At 49.2% G+C, this 15,085-nt stretch overlaps 1 protein-coding gene and 1 long non-coding RNA gene across 4 annotated transcripts in view; one reads left to right on the forward strand and one right to left on the reverse strand.

The window, feature by feature from the left end:
- Positions 1–15,085, forward strand: part of TPK1 (thiamin pyrophosphokinase 1) — a 503,356-nt gene that overhangs the window by 443,875 nt on the left and 44,396 nt on the right. The gene's annotated exons all lie outside the window — the stretch shown is intronic.
- On the reverse strand, positions 2,586–5,200 carry LOC128832095 (uncharacterized). The gene is made up of 2 exons (XR_008443893.1): positions 3,746–5,200; positions 2,586–2,908 (listed from the first exon to the last, which is right to left on the reverse strand). It is a non-coding gene; the product is annotated as an uncharacterized LOC128832095 (long non-coding RNA).

Consider the following 15,085-nt stretch of genomic DNA (forward strand, 5'->3'; position numbering starts at 1 on the left):
TGGTTTAAGTAAAACTGGGATATATTGCAGTTTGGGGAGCAGTGTATCTGGAATTTCTGTGAGTAGCCAGTGTCGGGCTGGATACCACAGGGGAACAATTCAAAGGGACTCGGGTTTGGGATGCACGTACTGCTAATCTGCAAGGTAAAGTTAGGGCGCTGGGATAGCCCAGAGGAGAGTGCTTCAGTGACTGAAAGGCTGGTGGGGTGAGGGAGCTGACACCCAGACACCACAAGAAAGAGTCCCTCTCACTGGAGGCAGGGAGTAACACAGTGACTCATAGCCCTAGGTGCCCCAAATACCCTCACACCTGATGGTTAAGGCACTCACTTGGGACATTGCAAATGCAAGTCCCTGATCTGAATCAGGCAGAGCAGGAACTTGAAGCTATGACTCCCACTTTCCAGGTGAGTGCCCTAATCACTGAGCTATTGGCTGTTTTGAGGTAGGGCGGTCTCACAATCTCTCATTTTTTTGCCAGAAAAATTCAAAAGGTCTGTGGTGCAGAAAGGATTTTTTTCCCAAATATTTGCAAGATGGGAAAAGTGTGGCTCATATTTAAGCTGTTATAATTTACTATTTATTATTTGACTATTTCTGTTGCAGTAGTGCGTGGGAACCACAACAAGGCATAAACAAATATTTTATGAGGCACTGTACAAATACAGTCCCTGCCCAAGGGAGCTCTCATCTAGGATTTAGATATGTAACTTGTGAATAAACGGACAATAAAAGTGGGGAGGACATGCTAACAATGGAGACAGGTGGATTTGCGTAAATCAGTTGTCAAAGATCTCAGTCGTCACAGTAAGTGCCCTTGTTCTCCTGGAATCATAGCATTTCTGAGAGGCATATCACTTAATAATGTGCATGAAAGGTGAATGAGAGATTCAAATGTTAGAAAGGACAAAATGCAATTAGCTATAAATGTAAATATATGGTTCTTCTTCGAGAGATGTCCCTGTGGGTGCTCCACTACAGGTGTTGGTGCGTCCCTGCGCCTTCGCCCGGAGATTTTTGCAGCAGTACTCATAGCGGCCACGCATGCTCAGAATCTGCCCCCCCGCTGTGACTCTAGGGTAATAGAACGCATGCGTGGCCGGTCTCCTCAGTTCCTTCTCAACCGTCCCCGGCCTGAGACGGAGCTCAGCAGACTCATTAGAGAATCCTTCACTATTGCTCAAGAAGTCTACGAAAAAGGGGCACCTTTCCTCACCGAGCAAGACTATGAGGCATAAAGTTTCTCCAGGCAGATCAACGATCTCTCTGCCTGTGATTCCTCGCCTCAGCAATTTTCACGAGCCAGGCTCCTCCGGAACAGCGCAAAAGCCGCCTGAGGCTTCAGCGCCGCCGAGAAGCTCCGGTGCCGAGGCATCAGGCTTCCAGTTGCCTGCCTCAGGGACGGCACCGTTCGGCACCGCGAATGAGACGGTGCCGACATTCTACAGCACGCCTCACCCGAGGCAGCCCGACATTTCTCGCCCGGCACCGACCGCGGCACCGACGCCTGCGGGGCATTCTGACACACAGATCACAGCCAGAAGCCCCGATCGCAGGAATGCTCTTGTGCAGCAGCCTCTGTCGGCTCAGCTTTCATCTCCCGCAGGAGCTGCTTTCACTCATTTTACCCAGACAGCTGATCTGCTAGTATCACCTACCTTGCAGTCTCCGCTCATGAATGCATATTCTGTTTCGATGCCTGAGTCAGGATCTGAGCAGTTTTCCTCCAGTGAGGAGGAAGCAGATCCACAGGGAGTTTTTTCCCCATATCATGACTCCCAGCCCCGGACCCAGAGCAATAAGGGCTATGGAAATACTACCTCATCCCACTCTCAGGACCCTGCCCCTTGGGGGATGAACCCCTGGATGGCACCACCTATGCCCTACCCGCCACCATGGCAATACTGGACACCATGGACATCATACCCTCGGGAACACATGCCCCGTGGCCATTCGACCAGGCGCAACACTGATCCAGTGCCGTCTCCTAATGCATATGCTAGTGACACAAGACGCCTGGCAACACAGCCACGTTCCCAGGATAAACCTAGCCCTTCTCCTGGTCCAACAGATCCGGAGTTAGCACTGGAGGAAGCATTACTTCCCCTTCCTCCCACTCCCTCTGATGAATATACAAAATTCCAGGACCTCTTTAAGAGAGTTGCTAGTGACCTGAACATTAACTTGGAAGTGGTTCCCGAACAACAGCATGAGCTAACGAACATCTTACAGCCCCCTTCTTCCTCCAGAGTGGCACTTCCAATTAACGCAGCCCTTTTAGAACCCGCTAAGTCCATCTGGCAGACTCCAGCGACAAGCCTACCTACCTGCAAGCAAGCGGACAAGAAGTATTTTATTTCTCCAAAGGACTCTGAATTCCTTTTTACCCACCCAGCACCAAACTCATTGGTAGTGGACGCTGCGAACCAGAGGGCCAGACAACAGTATTCTCGTTCTGCCCCACCTAACAAGGATAGCAAACGACTGGACCTGTTTGGTCGCAAGGTCTATGCATCCTCCACCCTCCAATTTCGCATAGCTAATTATACTGCAGTCCTGGCAAAATACGACCATAAAAACTATAATAAGTTAATGGACTTTATTGATGACATTCCAGAACAAAGAAAACAACAGTTCAGAGCTATAGTTTCTGAGGGCCAAGCCATTTCACGCACCGCTCTCCAAGCAGCCCTCGATGTAGCCAACACAGCGGCAAGATCTACCGCTACAGCGATAGTCATGCGACGGGGCTCATGGCTCTCCTCTTCCTTTTTTCCTCGCGAAGTTCAGAACACAATTGAAGATCTTCCCTTCGACGGTGACAAACTCTTTGCTGCTAACACGAATGAAGTGCTTCATTCAATGAAAGACTCCAGAACAACCCTCCGGTCTTTAGGTCTCCAGACACCTACGGCAAGAAGACGACAATATCGATACCAACCATACCACCGGCCACGTTATCCCGCATTTACACAACCTTCCCATAGACCGCAGGAACAGCAACAGCCGCAACGTCCACGACCAAGATTCCAGCGACGTCGCCCAAACTCTACAGGGGCGCCTCAACCCCCACCAGCTAATAGGCAGATTTGAAAACTTGGTCGAGGGTTTAGAAAGCAATGCCCTCACTTCAGCCGGCACACCAATCTTTGGACACCGCCTACGACCTTTTTTCCAACAATGGAGGAAGATTACCTCCGACAAGTGGGTCTTAGAGGTAGTTACAATTGGATACGTCATCCCCTTCCTCTCCTTACCTCCCACCCACCCACCCTCCCCGTCCCTCTTCAGGGACCCTTCTCACGAGCAGCTACTCCTCCAAGAGGTGCAACATCTCCTTCATCTGGGAGCAATAGAAATCGTGCCAGAACGACACAGAGGGAAGGGTTTTTACTCCCATTATTTCTTAACGGAGAAGAAAAATGGGGGATGGCGACCAATCCTCGATCTCAGGCGGCTCAACAGATTCATCAAAAAGCAAAAGTTCAAGATGGTGACCCTCAATACCATAATCCCAGCGCTGGAGCAGGGCAACTGGTTTTCTGCCCTCGACCTACAAGATGCCTATTTCCACGTCACTATACATCCGGCCCACAGACGTTTCCTCCGATTTACCCTTGGTTCCACACATTTCCAATACAGGGTACTCCCCTTCGGACTATCTACAGCCCCCCGTGCTTTTTCCAAACTTCTAGCTGTAGTCACTGCTCACCTCAGGAGACAAGGGGTAATAATATTTCCGTACCTCGACGATTGCCTCCTCAAAGCTTCAACATTCGACGAGGCGCTCCGGTTCACACGACTCACAGTCGAGTGCTTTCTTTCTCTCAGCCTACAAATAAACAGAGACAAATCCACATTACGCCCCACCCAGCACCTTCAGTTCATAGGCGCAGACCTCGACTCTCGGACCGGGCTAGCATCGCTCCCACCCGATCGCTACAATTCCATAAAACAACTGACCACAACTATTCGCAACAGCCCTCAGGTAACTGCCCGAGACTGCCTGCAACTACTAGGTCACATGGCCTCGTGCACTTTTGTCGTCCAGAATGCACGCCTACACATGAGGTGCTTCCAAGCGTGGCTGGCAACGGTTTACAAACCGAATATGCATTCTTTAAACAAGACTCTCTCCCTGCCTACTCCAGTCAAAGACTCGCTACGTTGGTGGACCGTCCACTCCAACCTTTGTTCTGGAGTCCCGTTTCTTCAACAGGCTCCATCACGCATTCTGACCACCGATGCATCTATGACAGGGTGGGGTGCACATATGTCTCATCACACAGTACAGGGACTATGGTCACCAACCGAGACCTCCCTGCACATAAATGTACTAGAACTTCGAGCCATTCGCAACGCGTGCCGTCACTTCCTGCCACTAATCAAACATCATCACGTACGCATAATGACGGACAACATTGCTTGCATGTTTTACGTAAACAGGCAGGGCGGAGCTCGTTCCCATTCGCTGTGCACAGAGGCTATGAAGCTCTGGAATTGGTGCATTGTGAACAACATCCGGGTATCAGCTGCTTATCTTCCCGGAATCATGAACACCACAGCGGACGAACTGAGCAGACGCTTCCCATGGGACCACGAGTGGGAGATAGACGAGAAAACCATTCACAACGTATTCAGCATCTGGGGTTACCCAACAATAGACCTCTTTGCAACTGCAAAGAACAAGAAATGTCTCAATTTCTGCTCCAGAGCAGGACTGGGCAAACATTCCCTGGGGGACGCATTCATGATCTCATGGCACCGAAACCTATTCTATGCGTTTCCCCCGATACCAGTTCTCAACAGGGTTCTGATAAAAATACGAACGGATCGAGCCAAAGTGATCCTCATTGCCCCATCGTGGCCCAGACAACCATGGTTTCCCTTCCTCACCAGAATGTCAATCCAACCACCAATCTCCCTGCCGCTTATTCCGAACCTTCTATCTCAGCAGCACGGTCGTTTTCTCCACCCCAACCTGTCCATGCTTCACCTCAAGGCCTGGTTCCTACGTGGTTCTCCCAACGCGAATTAGATTGCTCCGAACAAGTTCAGGAGGTGCTCCTACATAGCAGAACGCAAGCTACTCGCAAGACCTATCTTCAAAAGTGGAAACGATTCACACATTGGTGTTCTGCCAAACATCTTTCTCCTACCTCGGTACCTCTTCCGTTTATATTGGACTATCTCTTGGGCCTTAAGCGATTCGGCCTTTCTTTCAGCTCCATCAGGGTCCATTTAGCTGCTATTACGACTTTCCACGACAAAATTGATGATACGTCTGTCTTTGCTCACGCTACTACGAAGCGTTTCCTCAAGGGCCTACAAACCTTATATCCAGACATTAAACAACCGACCACCCCCTGGGACCTTCATCTGGTACTGTCTGCCCTAACTCAGCAACCCTTCGAACCCCTAGCCACGTGCTCCCTTTTACACCTCTCCATGAAAACAGCGTTTCTAGTGGCAATTACTTCTGCCAGACGGGCAGGAGAAATAGCAGCTCTCATGGCTCATCCACCATATACGATATTTTTTAAAGACAAGGTTACCCTCAGATTGCATCCCAAATTTCTTCCAAAGGTTCACTCATCATTCCATATTAATGAACCCATACACCTCCCGACTTTTTTCCCGAAACCACATGCAAACTCCTTTGAAGCCTCAATGCATACACTAGATGTTCGCAGAGCCTTGTCATTCTATTTGGATAGAACCAAACCCTTTAGAACCTCCTCTAGACTTTTTGTCTCTGTTGCAGAGCGCTCCAAGGGCATGCCTATTTCTACCCAGAGACTCTCGAACTGGATCTCCCAGTGTATCCGACTGTGCTATCAGATGAAAGGGGTTGCACCTCCAGATGGCATTAGAACACACTCCACTAGATCTCTGGCTGCCTCCATCGCGTTCTTACGCAAAGTCCCCTTGGCTGACATTTGTAAAGCAGCCACCTGGTCATCTGACCATACTTTTGTTAAACACTATGCCCTTATTCAAGGCCCTTTATCTGACATACGCTTGGGCAGGGCGGTACTCTCGACGGCGTTCCTACCAGATCCGAAGTCCCTACCTCCTTAAGATACACTGCTTTTAAGTCACCTGTAGTGGAGCACCCACAGGGACATCTCTCGAAGAAGAAGAGGAGGTTACTCACCCTGTGCAGTAACTGACGTTCTTCGAGATGAGTGTCCCTGTGGGTGCTCCACTACCCACCCTCCTCCCCTCTACTTCGGAGTTGGGGGGCCTCCGTGGTAGAGAAGGAACTGAGGAGACCGGCCACGCATGCGTTCTATTACCCTAGAGTCACAGCGGGGGGGCAGATTCTGAGCATGCGTGGCCGCTATGAGTACTGCTGCAAAAATCTCCGGGCGAAGGCGCAGGGACGCACCAACACCTGTAGTGGAGCACCCACAGGGACACTCATCTCGAAGAACGTCAGTTACTGCACAGGGTGAGTAACCTCCTCTTATGTAAATGTGTCTATATATACTCTCACTCTCTCTCTCTCTCTCTCTCTCTCTCACACACACACACACACACACACACACACACACACACACACACACGTATTTCATAGATATAGATATATGACTTCTGTTTTTTCATATTTTGGGTTTTATTTTTAGCAATTTGAGTTTTTAGTAATCCCCCAAAATTGGGGGAGTTAGTTTCCTTTGTAAATACAGTAGTATATACTGTAATAAGTAATCTCTTTATAATTGTTTCCTAAGGTGCTTTAATGGAGTACTGTTTCACGCAGCACTACATTAAAGCCCACTAGGGAACCTGGAGTGTGCACCATCAAGGTCTACATGGACTAGTTAATGTACAACACATTAGTGCACATTAGAAATCCCACCCCCGTAGTCTACATTGCAGTTCTGTGTATACAAGTCCTTATATACAAGTAACAATGTTCCAGTGTTTTTCTGGTGTGTATTGGATAAACATAATTTCTTTTTTTGTATTGGGGTTTGGGGGTTTTTTTTGCGTGTGTGTTTATTGCTTAAAACCTAAAATAAGAAACCCTAGTTATGTATTAACAGTACCACTGCCAGCTCTCTGATTAGAGGGATGGCACAGGCTAGAATTTCATTCTATTCATTCTGCCAAGGTAGAAAGACTGCTTCACCATCTCCAACTTCACATTTTAAGATAATCTGTTATGCACAATTTGTTTGGTGCATGAAATACAATAATAATTACTAAACTTCACTGGTGTAGGGGGTTCATGCTGTCATAAGTGGACGTACATTTCTCAGTGACTTTTGCAGTACCAAATATTTGCAATACTGCTCATCAGCTTTATGGCACAAAATTAATATTTGTGTCCTGATTCTTTCATGACTTCACATACGTGCATAAATAAGTTGAGGTTCTGTAGAATTGAAGAAAGAGAGCTAGAGTATTTTCTGCTGAATCACCTACTGACTTTCCCAATCATGGTGCATTGCCTCAGTGGGCTCCTGGAACAGACTAATGGCTAGCACTTTGGGACAAAGCTTCAAAGGTGTGGCGCCTCCTGCTGGTCATCATGGGAATTAGCTCGATTCCAGCCCGGAGAGCCCTCTGCAGGATGGTGTCTCGCCTGCCTTAGGGCCCCCATGTCCCTCCTGGACCCCTCTGCCCCTTACCTTGGGGTTCTACCCCCAGCAGTAACCCACAGTCTGAATCTCCCCTCCCAGGGGAATCCCCAACCCTTTATCCCCACTTTGCCTCAGTGGCTACTGCCAGTCATCCTCTAGCCCATGCTCACTGGGGCAGACTGCAGTCTGTAAACCACTCATCACTGGCAAGGGGGGTTTGGATCAGCTGCCGCTGCCTAACCCCGGACTGCACCTCTGCAGTCCCACTACCTTCCTTAGGCCTTGCACAAGGCCTGCAGCCTGGGGAGTTACCAGGCTGGAGCTCCCCAGCTTCTCTTGCCTTTCCCCAGCACTACGCTACTCCAGGTACCCTTTTCTCTCCAGCAGCTAGGTCCTTCTCTCTCCACAGCTAGGTTTTACAGCTCTACCTTCTGGCCCTGCAGTTCTTTTATAGGGCCCAGCCTGGCCCTGATTGGCTGCCTCCCAGCCTTTTCCTATTGGCTCCCCATGGCAGCCCTTTCTCAGGGCTGTTTTTAACCCCTTTAGGGCTGGAGCGGGGTGACCACCTCACTACCTTGCGTCCGACGAAGTGGGTATTCACCCACGAAAGCTTATGCTCCAATACGTCTATTAGTTTATAAGGTGCCACAAGACTCTTTGTCGCTTTTTACTCCCTACTACAGGCTTCCATACTGCGTGTGCGCAAAACTTGCATATTTGCAAACAAGTGTTTGCTCGTGTAAACTGGGTAATTGTCAGGAAATACAATGTTAAGGTTGAAAAATCAAGGTTTTGAAATCAATTGTCCACTACTGTGCACCAGTTGTAGTCACTAGTACCTGCCCAAAGTGGGTGTAAAATGCTGAATGGTGTCACTTACATTCAGTTTGCACAGATGTCAATGATTATGTTAAGTGCAATTCAGTGGAGAATATTGTCCAGAAAATGCAGAATTAAGTTTGAAAACTCAATCTTAACTTTGCTCACTTTGGCCTGTCTTCAAATATGGTCTCCCTTTTATTAGAAGTTATTTGTCAACTGATGATGATGATGTACACCTCTACCTCGATATAATGCAACCCAATATAACACGAATTCGGATATAACGTGGTAAAGCGGTGCTCGGGGGGGGGGCGGGGCTGTGCACTCTGATGGATCAAAGCAAGTTTGATATAACATGGTTTCACCTATAACGCAGTAAGATTTTTTGGCTCCTGAGGATAGCATTATATTGGGGTAGAGGTATATTATGGTTAAGGCTGTGATTTAGTCATGGAGGTTGCAGAAGTCACGGAATCCGTGACTTCCAGCGGTCTCCGTGACTTCAGCCTGCGGTGGTCAGGAGCTGGAGGGTCCCTCGCTGCCCGTTGGGGCAGAAAGCTGTGGGGTACCTCTGCCACCTCTGGCAGCCCCCACAACTCCCTGCCACTTGGGGCGGCGAGGGAACCCCCGAGCTCCCTGCCGCCAGGGGCGGCATTGTGGGGGAACCCCCAGCTCCCAGCTGGTGGCGACAGGAGAACTCAGGGCTGGGGCAGGGGATTAGAGTACGGGGCAGCGCTTACCTGCGGGGGCTCTCCAGAAGCAGCTGGCATGACCCTGCAACTCCTGACCTAGGCGGAGGGGCCAGGGAGCTCTGCGCTCTGTCCCCAGGGCCGGCTCCAGGGTTTTGGCTGCCCCAAGCAGCCAAACAAAAAAAAACAACAACAACAAAAAAGCCGCGATCTGCAGCGGCAATTCGGCCGGAGGTCCTTCGCTCTGAGCAGGAGTGAGGGACCATCCGCCGAATTGCCGCCGAACAGCTGGACGTGCTGCCCCTCTCTGAAGTGGCCGCCCCAAGCACCTGCCTGGTAAGCTGGTGCCTGGAGCCGGCCCTGTCTGTCCCTACTTGCAGGTACTGCCCCCGCAGCTCCTATTGGCTACGGTTCCCGGCCAATGGGAGCTGCAGAACTGGAGCTCAGCCAGGGCAACGCGCAGAGCCCCCTGCCCTTCCCTCCCCCTAGGAGCTGCAAGGATACGCAGAGCTGGGTAGGGAGCCTACCACCCCTGCCTCCACCCCTCCCTCCCCCCCTCCACCCTACATCAGCAGGGTCCTGGGCCACGCAGCGCTGCCCGCTCCTCCCACCCTGCACCCGCACAAGTGCCAGCCAGGGTCCCGGGCTGCACACTGCCACATAGCTCCCCAGCACCAGCCGGGGACCCGGGCCACCCCCCAGGACCCTCGGTGCTCCCAGACCGCCCTCCTACCCCCCCAAGAGCACCCACGGGTCCCGGCTCAAGTTTTACTTATGGGTAAACAGTATAAGTCATGGACAGGTCACAGGCCGTGGATTTTTGTTTACTGCCCGTGACCTGTTTATGACTTTTACTAAAAATACCCGTGACTCAAACATAGCCTTGATTATGGTATATTATGGTAGTGCCAATAATGTGTTAGTCCCTGTCCAAATATATAGCAAGACATAATGTATGTGCTGAGTCTTTTACAGTTTAAGAAGACTAACTGGACCTTCTTTCACAACCTTAGGTGCACTACCACATTTTCAGATTTACCTTTAGTAAGTCTTGGTGATATCTACAAAACAAGCCAGGTTTGAGGTGAAATAATTTGGAAGGTTGTATGTTATAAATGATAAATTCAGAAAGCTGAAAGTCTTTCATTATGGACTATTTTTCAATGGTTGTGTGTAAGCCCAACTCTGATTTATGTCAGTGGGAACTGTAAGTGTTCAGCAACTCTGAAAGTGAGGTCATTCCTTTGTTTGGGGAGCATTCACTTTTTGCTGGAGAAAGGATTGAGTTATGAATTGTGAGAATTCCTATGAGATGGGAATGAAAGAGGTTGGGGAGCAGAGGAAGAAGAAAGGAGGGCATATTTGTTGGGGAAGATGAGAGAGTGATGAAAAGGCAGAATGGCACTAGAGGAGTGAGTGTGGGGAGGCACCACTGTCCTCTGGGTGAAGAGATGGAATGAGATAAGAGACAGAGGAGTTGAAGATGAGGTTAGAGACACTATGTGCATGTGTGTACAGCATAAATAGGATATACAAGGTGGTGTGTTATGGTAGGTAGGTTTTATTAGCATTAATTTAGGATGTCCTAGTTACTTACGAGTGAGTAACACAGATCCTCCCAAATGAGTGCTGAAAAAACCTCTCTATCTTTCTCATAAACTCCTCGCATGTCAACTTGAGGTGCAAGGGGCAGAGTAGGAGTTGCACGCCTTGCACTTCCTCTCCTTACAGATAGGTGAGGAGTGGACAGAGGCTTTGCTCTGCCCCTCCAAGATGACAATGGAAAGTAGTCCGCTGCTGGTAAGGACTGCAAGTCACAATTCTTTTCCCAGACTGCTCCTGGGATGATACAGCTATGTCCTACCTTTTAAATAAGTCTGTGTCTAAAGGCACAATCCACCCCATGATTCCTTCTGTTTCAGCGGGAGAAAAAAAAAATAGCTCATGAATGTAAAACACCGCTAAAAATGAGCTAGGACTACTTTCCTCTAGATAAAATTCTCAAGACTTTAAAGTCTGGTATCTCTGGGTCGTCCACAGCTAGACACACATGTTGTGTTTCCCACTGGAAATCTGGTATATCCCCTCGTTCCGTTGGTATAAAGCTTTCATTAGTGCCTTTCATAATCACAAGATACTGGACCTTAAACCTGTCATAGTCCCAGACCTAAATTGTTGGACTTTAAAGTCATGACATTGTATAGAAAATTTATTTTTGATCATTTATAGAGGCTCCTAAAATTTTACTAGTTATAATCTTTCAGTTCCTCCAATCCCTGTGTCATCTGACTGATGGCAACTAAAGTACCTAGTTTTATAGGTCTGGGGATGCAAAATACAGCCTCAATAAAATTTTGTTAAACTCTCACTTGTAAATTGGTGTTTCTGTAGCATGGGGCATATACAGAATACATGAGTTATGAGATATAGGTTTTATTGATGCTCATGTGGGATGTCTGCATAATACACTCATGATTGCCACAGGTATATAATACAAGCATTCCAAACTCATGTCAATAAATCTTACACCACACCTCTTTATATATGCTTGTGCAGGTTATATACCGTTCAATATATGGTTTTTTGGGTGGGGTGTATGTATTGTTACCCTTTGTGACTCTAGCAGCTGATCAACATGCAGGGCCATGAGGATTGTTGCGGCTGGGAGGAGAAATTTAAGATGGAGTCTGGTACCTTTGATCCAATCTTGTTTGTACAGCTAGTCAAAGTTCAGTACCCTGGTACAAAGTCCTTTTCCCTCCGAACATGGAGGAATCAAACAATAAGAGAGAGCTTCTTTGCTTGCAGCCCCAAGCCTCTTTAGCTAACTTGTCCAGACCCAGAAGGGTTTCTCCCATGTTTGTCCAGGATGTGTGTGTCTCTGGCCAGCTCTACGTTACAGGCAGTGCCAGGGCTGGCTCCAGGGTTTTGGTCGCCCCAAGCAGCCCAAAAAAAAAAAAAAAGCCACGATCGCGATCTGCTGTGGGAGGTCCTTCGCTCCGAGGCGGAATGAGGGACCGTCCACCAATTGCCGCCATATACCTGGACGTGCCGCCCCTCTCCGGAGCAGCCGCCCCAAGCACCTGCTTGACAAGCTGGTGCCTGGAGCCGGCCCTGGGCAGTGCAGTGGCACAGCTACGGTGCCATAGCTAGACTGCTGTAGCGCCATAAAGTACATGCTTCCTACAGCAACGGAAGGAGTTTTTCCTGTCACTGTAGGAACATCACCTCCCCGAGCGACAGTAGCTACGTTGATGGAAGCATTCGTCCATTGAAGTAGCTATGTTTTCACTGAGAGTTTAGGTCAGCAGAGGTACAGCACTCGAGGGCATGAATTTTTCACATCCTGAGCACCATAGGTGTGTGGACCTAACTTTTAAACGCAGACCAGGTCTCTGTCTCTCTCTGTGCTATCTTCTACTCTTCCCCCCTCTCTCACATCCTTACACAAAACAATGCCCAGCTAGAACCCCTCTGCCCAAGTCATTACAACACTGAGTGACCTTGGGTGTGCCTTTGTCTTGGAGACTGCTATAGCTTCATAAGGCTTCTCTACACTTAAAACGCTTCAGCAGGGCAGCTGCACTGGTTCAGTGAAGACACTACCTACACCAGCGGAAGGGTTTCGCCTGTCAGCATAGATACTCCACCTCCCCGATAGGCGGTAGTTAGGTTGACACCAAGGGTTAGGTTGTCTTATGCTGCTCAAGGTATAGATTCTTCACACCCCTGAGCAATGTAGTTATGCTTGCCTAATTTCCTAGTGTAGACCAGGCCTCATCTTTGACCTGAGTGAAGAGTGGTTGTTACACTTGGGGCTGGTGTACACTGCAAAAGTTACATTGCCATAGCTACATTTCTCAGTGGTGTGAAAAACCCACACCCCTGAGAGATGCAGTTCAGCTGACCTAACGCCTGGTGTAGATGCCGCTATGTCGACAGAAGACTTGAGGCACTATAGTCGCTATAGCACGGGCTGGTCTACACTGGAAATTTACATCAGCATAGCTATCTCTCTCCAGGGGGGGATGAAAAATCCACATAAGTATAGAGACATCGCTATGCCAAGGTAACCCATGGCATAGACAATGCTAGGTTGATGGAAGAATTCTTCCATCACCCTGGCTTCTGCCTCTCAGGAAGGTGGATTACCTACAGCGATAGAGAACCCCTCCCATTGGCATAGGTGTAGCGTCTACCCTGAAGTGCTACAGCAGCTTAAATGTAGACACGTAGCCTCAGTTTAAACGAGGTTTAACCCAACAACCCACAACTGTATTTCTTCATAAATGTGCAAGAAGAATAAAGGCAATTCACGGCTTTTATTTAATGAAGATGTATCTTCATTAATTCCAGTTTCTAATCACGTGACCATTTCACGTAAGGACAAAACAAGGGCATTTCCCAGGGCATGTATTTGACTTCTAAATGCTCCTTCAACGGCCAGACACGTCATTGTCTGCCAAAAAAAAAAAAAAAGCCTCCTTTTTTTTTAAAGCACATTACATTTACACCCTTATCTGTGCTTAACAAAATTCCAATCATAATTTGAGTCAGCCACATATACAATATGTGTTTTTATTTAAGCAGTAATGACTGAGGCACACAGCATTTCCTGGAAATTAATGGCTGGCTGGGAAATTTTATAGCCCACAGCATGGCCAAGGGCCATTAACCTCAACTGGTCAATTCTCTAAGAAATGCCTTATTTCAGGGGCCGTTTGTTGAATTGTTTTTCTCCAATAAAGAAGTAAAATTAAACATTATTTTCCTCCCATGCAAACACTGCACTGTTGGGCAGCCACGAGAATCAGGAGGTTGAATATGTTGCTACCACCATAGCACTGAGCATCTCAAGAATGAGTGACAGGCAACCAATCAAGAACTGGTCTTTCAACCTTCTATCATTTTATATTTAAGGTTAGTAAATAAAGCTCTTTGCTTTGCTTCCTTCATCTGACAAAGAAGTGGGAAAAGCATCGGGCCTAGTCTACACTTAAAACGTATACCAGCATAGCTATCTCGATAAGGAATGTGGGGGTAAAACCCACACCCTCTAGCAACTATACCGATCGAACCCCTCCTTGTAGATTCAGCTATGCCGACAGAAAAGCGCTTCTGTTGGCATATAGCTAACATCATTCAGGGAGGTGGTGTTCTAGCTACTTTTTTGTCAGCATGTGCTGCCTCTTCCTTAGGGGACTATGCTGACATCGTTATGCCAGCATAGACTCTATAGCAGGGGTTGGCAACCTGCGGCACGCGTGCCGATTTTTAATGGCACGCTGCTGAATGCCGGGGTTTCAGCCCCACTCAGCCCCGCCACCCACCGCTCTCTCCTGCGGGGGCAGGAGGCAGAAGCTTGGTGCTGCCGGCAGCCAGGCACCCCCATCCCCCATTTCTTGCCCCAGCGTGGTGCTTTCCTGCCCCTCCTCCTCTCCTTCCCTGCACCGATCAGCTGATTGCCCTTGCCAGTGGAAGGGGGAGCGGAGCCGTAGCATGCTCGCTGCTCTGGGGAGGAGGAAAAGAAGAGGTGGGGACAGGTCCCTGGGGAAAGGGGTAGAGATGGGGCATATCCCCTCCAGCCCCCTGCCATGAGCACCCCCCACGAGCCAGCACCCCAGCTCTCTGCCCTTATCCCTGCACCCCCACACACACACACCCAGTCCTCTGCCCTGACCCCTGCACCCCCTCACACATCCCCAGCCCCTGTTCTGACTCCTGCACCCCCCACATCCCCACCCTGAACACCAAGCGGGAGCTCCTCCCCCCCCACATTCCCACCTGCACCCCTGGTCTGGGGTCCCGGCCACCGGCCCCGCTCAGCCCACTGCCGGACTGGGGTCCCAGCTGCCAGCCCCTTGCCAGCCGGGGTCCCGCAGACCCTGCTCAGCCTGCTGTCGAACTAGATGAACGGAACCCCAGGCCGGCAGCCGGCTGAGTGGGCCGGCAGCGTAAGCTCAGCATTTTAATTTAATTTTAAAT

The sequence above is a fragment of the Malaclemys terrapin genome, chromosome 2 (genome assembly GCF_027887155.1).
Source record: "Malaclemys terrapin pileata isolate rMalTer1 chromosome 2, rMalTer1.hap1, whole genome shotgun sequence".
In the NCBI taxonomy this organism is placed as follows: domain Eukaryota; kingdom Metazoa; phylum Chordata; order Testudines; family Emydidae; genus Malaclemys; species Malaclemys terrapin.